This window comes from Crocuta crocuta, unplaced genomic scaffold (genome assembly GCF_008692635.1).
Source record: "Crocuta crocuta isolate KB4526 unplaced genomic scaffold, BGI_CrCroc_1.0 scaffold807, whole genome shotgun sequence".
In the NCBI taxonomy this organism is placed as follows: Eukaryota; Metazoa; Chordata; class Mammalia; order Carnivora; family Hyaenidae; genus Crocuta; species Crocuta crocuta.
Genome location: NW_027529481.1, coordinates 481874 through 491010, shown reverse-complemented (window position 1 = coordinate 491010; position 9137 = coordinate 481874).

Sequence of the window (9137 nt, the reverse complement as noted above, 5' to 3'; positions counted from 1 at the left end):
AACATATTAAAAAAACAAGGACTGGACTCAGTGTTGTCACACATGGTTTGAAAAATAGGTCAGGAACCTATTTTGTGCCCATGCTAGAAAAATCCTGATATGAATGGTTTAGTCTGGAAGCAAACTCATTTTTATAATAAGCTGAGAGTCTCCACTACCACCATCACCCACCGTCCTATTGTCTCAGCACCTCCCCCCACCCCATAAAGAGGAATAAGTAAAATTAGGCAAGGGAAAATGGCATTTGGAAAGATCAGTAGTTGGGAGAATGGACATCATCCATAGCTTCAGCCTCATTGAAATCTCAATTGATTACTAGAAGAAGGTGTTAATGAAAGGGCAACTAAAAGCTAAGTGAATGCTACTCTACAATACTCCTAGGCAACTGAGAGCAAGGAACCTTGGGAATATTTGAGGTTATTGGAAAAGACATTGGCAAATATGGTGTCAGGATTAGCAATGATAGATGCAGCAATTACAGTGGTAGTTGGCAATGGCAAGCACACCAGCTGTGATGCCTCATTGTCTTCAGTGTTAGGCATTGAAAGCAGAGACTGACACTCTTGATCACTACTGCTGAGTTATGAGTGATGCTCTTGGTAGGTAGCAACTATAGTCACACAGGTCCCCCTTTTGGATATAGTGATGGTAGAGGCATCTCTGAAGGAACAGAGGGGAAAACAGACACGATCTGGTGCCGAGACAATTAGTTAATCTTTGGACCCTTCGTGAAGCACCCTTTGTGATTTCCAGAACAACTTAGGAGAAACATTTAACAGACAAGACTTGGGCTAGAGGGGATGGGAGAGTGTCAGTGAACTGCTATTTTATGGCTAAAATCTTATTTTTCAGTTGGTGTGATGTGAAAATCAAGTCATATTTATTTTTTAAAAATGTTTATGTTTGTTTATTTTTAAGAGAGAGAAACCACGAGGGGGAGATGGGCAGAGAGAGAGAGAGAGAGGGAGACACAGAATCGGAAGGAGGCTCCAGGCTCTGAGCTGTCAGCAGAGAGCCTCACGCGGAGCTTGAACTCATGAGCTGTGAGATCATGACCTGAGCCGAAGTCAGACCTTTAACCAACTGAGCCACCCAGGTTCACCAATAGTCATATTTATTTTATGAAGACTTATGTAAGCAAAAACTTAGCAAAAGCATTGTTTCATTATACGACAAACACACATTAAAACTTACTACAGTAATATTTACTCTTTCTGATAAAAGTTTAATAGCTACCTTTTTTTGAGCATCTGGTATATTCTAGCCAATCACTGACATCTAATCTTCATAACCTAAAGGCTTCATTTTTTGATTATTTCAATTCCCTGGCATCAAGTCTTTCTTCTTTGCTCACGTCATTGCAAATAGCAAACTGTAATATCTTTCACCTAAGCAAAGACATTAACAAAACCTCCCTTCTACTTCCTCCCTTAATCTGATAAAGGTGTTCATGTCAAAACCATTGATAGCTTCATTCTATCAGATGCACAAGAGACATTTTTGTTTTACTTGAATGATGTTTATCAACATCAGACATAATTGACTGTTCACATCTGTAAGTGTTCCTCCTATCACTTCATCCTATTAGGTTTTCTTTTATTTTTCTGGATACTACCTGTTGTGATAGTATGGTTATTTTGTTTGAAGTTTTAAGTCCATTTCCTTTTTTTTTTCCTCTGTTTTCTAAGGTAAACTCCCTCCTGTACTTTGTTAACATANGACAGATTCACTTAAATGTCTTACAGATATATACACCTGAGCTTTTAATTGTGTTTCCACCCACCTTTTTCTCCTAGTCTTCCATAACTCCTATGAATAGTGTAACAATTTCATTATACCCTTTAGATATACCATCCTTTTAAATACTACACCATAAATCCTGGGTTGTCCATCCTTACTCTGCCAGTAACTTTCTTTTTTTTTAAATATTTTTAAAATTATGTTTATTTATTTTTGAGAGAGAGAGAGTGTGTGTGTGCATGTTGGGGAGGGACAGAGAGAGAGAGAATCTGAAGCAGGCTCCAGGCTCCAAGCTGTCAACACAGAGCCCTGACGCGGGGCTCAAACACACCAGTGTGAGATTATGACCTGAACCAAAGTTGGATGCTCAACCAACTGATGCACCCAGGTGCCCCTCTGCCAGTAACTTTCTGTTGTCGTATGTGTTGAGCATCTTAGAGATAATGATATTGGTCTACATATATTGGAATATTGGTATTCCATTCATTCTATCAAAAAATAAGGACTAAGTAAAATTTAAGACTATACTTTGTTCTGCTTAATAAGCATATAAATGTTGCTACCTTTATAAAGTTTATAAGGTCTCAGTCATGAGGGTTTAACTCTGGAAGACTGTGTTATGGGTTTTGCAAAAGCAAAAAAAAAAAAAGTATAGTGGGAAGACATTGAACAGTTATATGTGGAAGATTGACATGACTTGAATTAAATCGTATGTTTACTACTCTTTGCTGCTTTCAATGAATTGGTTTAAGAATATAGTGATTGGATAGGCATGGCGAGAGAAGTCTGAAAAAGATTAATAGAAAGAAAAATCAGGCTATTATCAGAGACAGCTGTTTGCACTTCAGTCCTGGCTAGCGGTAGTCGAAATCAAAAGAAGTGGGTGTATTTGCTACCCACTTTGCTGATAAAATATATATCTCTTATTGAGGAAAATAGTGCATTTCAAGAAGGTGCTGTGTTATATTTGCTGGAAAATTCAATTACTTTTGGTCTCCATAATTTAGATACATTACTGTATAATCTGGAAATAATAGGCATTTAATATATGTTGAGTAGATGGCTGACTAGATATATAGATGAATGAATACATGTATACATGAATTACTGAATTAGATTCATTAAGCTTACGAGAAACTATACAAATTTTATATTAACCTATTACTTTTAGCATATTTAGCACTAGATATACATGTACTTTGGTTAGCTATATATTTTGTCAAATACTCCTTTTAAATTTGTTAAGTAGACTTTTAAAAGGCATTTCTGTGTCTCACATAAAGACCCTTGGGAGACCTTATAAATTTAGAAAGAAGCAGTTATTTGCAAAAAAAAAAAAAAAAAAGTAGCCATGTTTACTTACTAAACAAATGCAGCTGGATTCTCTTTAGCATAAGCAAGCTATTCAGCTCCTTCAAACTGACTTTTACTTTTATATGCACTGTACTTGTGGCTACCCCTTTTTCAAAACCACAGAATATCAAGGACTCTATAAAGTCATTTGTATCTAAAATAATTAAGCTATGAAGATATTATTAAAATTCCTCCCTCTTTTCCCCCAGAGACCATGTGCTTTCTTCAGTTTGACTTTTGCTTTACTATTTGTGAAAATTAAGATGATGATGCATTTTAAATAGACAGCTTTGATTTGCATAAAACACAAGTTTGTCCAAGCTTTTCAAAGCACTTCAGAGAGTACTTAAGGTTGAGTATATTTTCCTGTTGGTTATACATGCAATACTACACTTCATCTGGTGATCTACATTTTACTCACAGTATTTCTCCATCCACCTGCCTGAATCTGCTGACTTACTAAAGGCTTCCTTTTACCTTGACAATGACTCCATGGCTTCCACACCTACCTTTCTTCTTCCTATTCCTGTTTGGATGGTACACCATTGTGTGTGTGCCCGGTGGTGGGGAAGGAGATGAGAGAGAAGAAGGGAAGGATTTTTGAATCAGCGATTAGCAGCTGCTCCAAGGGGGCAAGGACTGGAGTTGGTGTGCTTTTGGAGAGACAGCAGGAGAGAGAGGTAGATATACAGATAGAGAGCATCTACCACTTGCCACAGTTTTATTGGCCTGGATATTTAAACAATGCATTGATACTCAAGTGCCAAAACCTGAGGTCCTATGTTATTGGTGAAACACTATTTCTTTGTATAATTACATTTTAATCCTATTTTCCTATCATGTTGCTTTTAATAAATTTACTCTATCCTTCTTTCCCATCTAATTTTCTCTTTTCTCTTTTTCCCCACCCTTTTGTTCCCTCCCTTCCCTCTTTCTTTCTTTCTTAACTTGCTTTTTTTTTTTTTTTTTCTGCCCTTAATGTAAGCATACTTATCTGGGCTTCCTACCACCAGTCTTTCTCACACACACATACACAGACACACACACACACACACACACACACACACACACGATAAACTGAGGCGTATATTATTTTTTCAAGAGTTTCTTAGGTGCACTCTACCAACAGAAGCAATGGGAGATGTTTTTATAGAGAATATGCGGAAGCAAAGAAAGGAAATTATCTGCTTGGCTACAGTTTAAGCCGTCGCTTTATTTGAGAAAGTCTAATTGACTGTGATTGCTTGTTTTTAAGTTCTTGTTTACTTGGATTTGAATGCTTTGATTCTGGTAGGTTTCAGTTTGCCATAAGAACTACCTCAGTCCAATGATGTCCTTATGTAACTACCTTATTACATATATGGACAAGATTACAATGCTCTTTACTTAAAACTTTGATGTTTCCACCATAGTTGTGTACTAAATGAACTCTAGCAAATGTCATTGGAATGAAAATTCCCAACACCTATCTACAAATATTTGATTTATTTGTTCTTAGACAGTGCCCATGAATCTACATTTAAGAAAAAAGGGTTTCTGATATTTGACAGATAATCACATTAAATTTCTAATCATCCCTGTAGACTACCTACTCATATAAAGTGTCCTTGTAGGTCCTGCATCTAGAATATTTTCAATCATTCTAGAACAAAATGACTCTATCTCACTAGTCCATCCTATCATTTCACCCATTCCTCCAAGACTGTTCTAAAACAGTGTGTTAAAGTGAGTTATTAGGTCTTATTCAATATGCAGACTGTGAGCTTGTTTTTGTGAGCTCTACCTATAATTTCTCAGATTGCCACAGTGACTGACTCAGATTGTTTGTATTTCTCAAATTGCCACTGTAACTGACACGTTAATGTGAAACAGAAATGATTTTTTTAGGAAAAAGCAAAGAATCCCTTTGTTTTAAAATATTTGCTATATAGATAAGCAGGAAGGCAGTTGAAATTATTTTAGCTATATGTAATTTCCTCATTCTTTATTTTTAATTATAAAATTAACATTTATAGCAAAAACCATTAGAAAATAAACTAAGTAAAAATAAATACACACTATAAGCACCCAAAGCCTAAAACCTATAAAAAATGCTGACATTTCTTGCAGATCTTCTCTTATATACAAAAATAGAATTTTTTACTCAGTAAAAAGAAGATGGTTGTGCTTTTAAAGACTTTATGTCTTAGAGCAGTGTTATGTTTACACTACAACTGAGCATAAGGTACAGAGAAATACTCCCTCCCTTCCCTTCAGCCCACCCCCCATATCCTGTCTACCAGGCATCTCCCTATTATTGACATATTTCATTGGCTTGGTGCATTGATGGACCAATATTAATACATTATTATTAACTAAAGTTCAGTTTCTATGGGTTTATTTTTAGCATTTTACATTTCTATGGATGTGACAAATGTTTAATATCATGTATCTACAATTACATTATCATATAGAATGGTTTTACATCCCTAAAATTTTCCAGTGTTCAACCCCCTGGAAACTGCTGATCATTTTACTATCTCTATAGGTTTACATTTTCCAAATGTTATATAGTTGAAATCATGTGGTATGTAGCCTTTTGGACTTGCCTCTTTCATTTATCAATATGTTTTCTCTATATCTTTTGTGGCTTGATAGCTCACTTTTTTAAATCGCTGAATATTATTAGATTGTCTGGATGTGCCAATTTGTTGATCCATTAACTTATTAAAAGACATCTTGGTTGCTCTCAGGTTTTGGAAATTATGAATAAAACTTCCTACAGTCATCCATTTTCAAGGTTTCCAGGGGACATAATTTTCCACTCATTTGGGCAAATGCAGAGGAGATTGATTACTGGATGGAGTTGTAATAGTATGTTCAACTTTGTAAAAAAGTTCCATGGTGTCTTCTTTTTTTTTCTAATGCTTTGAATTTTTTTCTTTATTTATTGGGAGAGCGAGGGAGGGAGGCAGAGAGAGAGAGAGAGAGAGAGAACGCAAGCTGGGGAAGGGCTGAAGGATAGGGAGGGAGAATCTTAAGCAGGCTCCCCACTCACAGCTATGAGATCATGACCTGAGCCTAAACCAAGAGGTGGATGTTTAACTGACTTAGCCACTCAGGCACTCCTTCCATGGTGTCTTCTGAAGTGGCTGTACCGTTTGTATCCTCATCAGTATGAATGAGAGTTACTTTTACTCAACATCTGGCCTAGATTTCCTGTTGTCAATAGTTAGACTTTCAGCCATTCTAAAAGATGTGTATTGGTAACTTGTTTTAATTTGCAATTCTTTAATGATTTATGATTTCATTCAACCTTTCATATGCTCATTTAATATCTGTATATCTTTCTTGCCAAGGTGTCACTTCAGACTTTTTGCCAAGCGTTTTTTTTCACTTATTTTGAAATTCTAAAACCATAACTTTTTAAAATTTCTACAAATGGACTTTTTATACTTTTTTGTTAAACCAATGTAATGTAAAAAAAATTCTTTGTTGATATGGTCCAATTCCCCCCCCCCAAATATTCTCTTCTCAGTATTTTATATTTAAAGTGATCCTATAAGTTAGGCAAAATGTCATTCTAAATTAGGAATAAATAGCTAAAATTGATTAGATTGATAAGTCTCATTTAATAGCAGACACAGGCATTTACAAGACTTATCTTCTAATGTACAACCGTAAAGGATGACACTCAGTTTGGTTCCTGTGAAGTAAGATGTATAGAATGGAGCTATTAAATAGATGGGCTTAAGCATGTAACTCCAGAAATCACTTTTAAAAATGTTTTTTTTTTTTGAGAGAGAGGCTGCAAATGCACAAATGAAGGAGGAGCAGGGGAGAGGGCAGAGAGAATCCCAGGCAGGCTCTACACTCAGTGCAGAGCTCAATGTGGGGCTTGAACTCACAAACCTGAGATCATGAGCTGAGCTGAAATCAAGAGTCAGATGCTTAAGGAACTCCCAGGCACCCCTCCAATAGTCATTAAAAAAATTTTTTTAAATTTATGTTCCAGTTACTTTACATACAGTAATATTAGTTTCAGGTGTGTGCTATAGTGATTCAACACTTTCATACAACACTCTGTGCTCACCCCAACAAGTACACCTATTTCATCCATCCCTCTACGTCCCTCCCCTCTGGTAACCATCAGTTTCTTCTCTATAGTTGAGTCTATTTCTTGGTTTTTTTCCTCTCTCTCTCCCTCTCTCTTTCCCTTTACTCATTTATTTTTTAAACTCCACGTATCAGTGAAATCACAGCATATTTGTCTTTCTCTGACTGACTTATTTCGCTTAGCATTTTACTAATTCCACCCATGTTGTTGCAAATGGCAAGATTTCATTCTTTTTTATGGCTGAATAATATTCCATGATATATGTATATATAAAACATCACTTCTTGGCTTTTTGGCTAAGATCAAGTGCAGTATCTATCAATCAATCAATCTATCTATCTATCATCTATCTACCTATATCACTCATTTTTGTCCATTCATTAACTGAGGGACACCTGGGCTGTTCCTCTATCATGGCTATTGCAAATAATGCTGCTATAAACATAGGGGTGCGTGTATCCCTTTGAATTATTGTCTTTGTATTCTTTGGTGAATACACAGTAGTGCAACTTCTGGATCATAAAATAGTTCTATTTTTAACTTTTTGAGGAACCTCCTTACTGTTTGCTAGTTTGCATTCTTACTAACAGCACACGAGTGTCCCTTTTTCTCCATATCCTCACCAATACTTGTTATTTCTTGAGCTCTTGATTTTACCCATCCTGACAAGTATGAGGTAATAGATCATGGTTTAGATGTGCATTTCCCTGGTGCAAGTGATGTAAGTGATGATGAAAATCTTACGATGTGTCTGTTTGCCATCTGTATATCTTCTCTGGAGAAATATCTGTTCATGTCTTCTGCCCCTTTTTCATTTGGCTTATTTGCTTTTCAGGTGTTGAGTTTAATAAGTTCTTTATATATTTTGAATACTAACCGTTTATCAGAGATGCCATTTGCAAATATCTTCTCCCATTCTGTAGGTTTTCTTTTAGTTTTTTTCATTGTTCCCTTTGCTTTTTGTTTTGATGTGATCCCAATACTTTATTTTTGCTTTTGTTTCCCTTGCCTCAGAGGACCTATCCAGAAAAAAGTTGTAAGGCTGTTGTTAGGAAAGCTACTATGTGTCCTTTCTTCTAGAATTTTTATGGTTTCAGGTCTTACATTTTGATCTTTAATCAATCTTGAATTTATTTTTGTGTATACTGAATGAAAGTGATCCAGTTTCACTCTTTTGTATGTAGCTGTCCAGTTTCCCCAATACCATTTTTTGAAGATACTTGTCTTTTTCCATTGAGATATTATTTCCTGCCTTGTTGAAGATTAACTGACTATACAATTGTGGCTTTATTTCTGGGTTTTCTATTCTATTCTATTAATCTATGTGTATTTTTGTGCCAGTACCATTGTTTCTGCAGCTTTGTAGTATAACTTGAAGTCTGGAAATGTCATGTCTCCAGCTTTCTTTCTTTTTCTAGATTGCTTTGGATATTCAGGATCTTTGTGGTTCCATGCACATTTTAGGATTGCTTGTTCTAGTTCTGTGAAAACTTCTATTGGTATTATGATAGGGATTGCATTAAATGTGTGGATTTCTTTGTGTAGTATAGGCATTTTAAAGATATTCTTCAAATTCATGAGTATGGAATGTCTTTCCATTTCTTTTTGTTGTCTTCAATTACTTTCATCAGTGTTTTATAGTTTTCAGACTACTTCCACCTCTTTGGTTAGGTCTATCCCTAAGTAACTTATTATTTTTGGTGTAACTGTAAGCGGGATTTTCTTTTTTTAATGATCTTTGATAATTTTTAATTTATCAGCAATTAAGCAATATAATTTCACAGCTTTGATATTAATTTTAATTAACTGTTTTCTTTAACTGAGTTCAGTTGGTTAAAATATGGTGCATATGAACGAGGACCAAAGTTAGATATTTTATGTATGAGCGAATTAGTTGTAAACCGAGACAAATTTCACTCCATAGCTAATTTATTTTATCCAACCACCT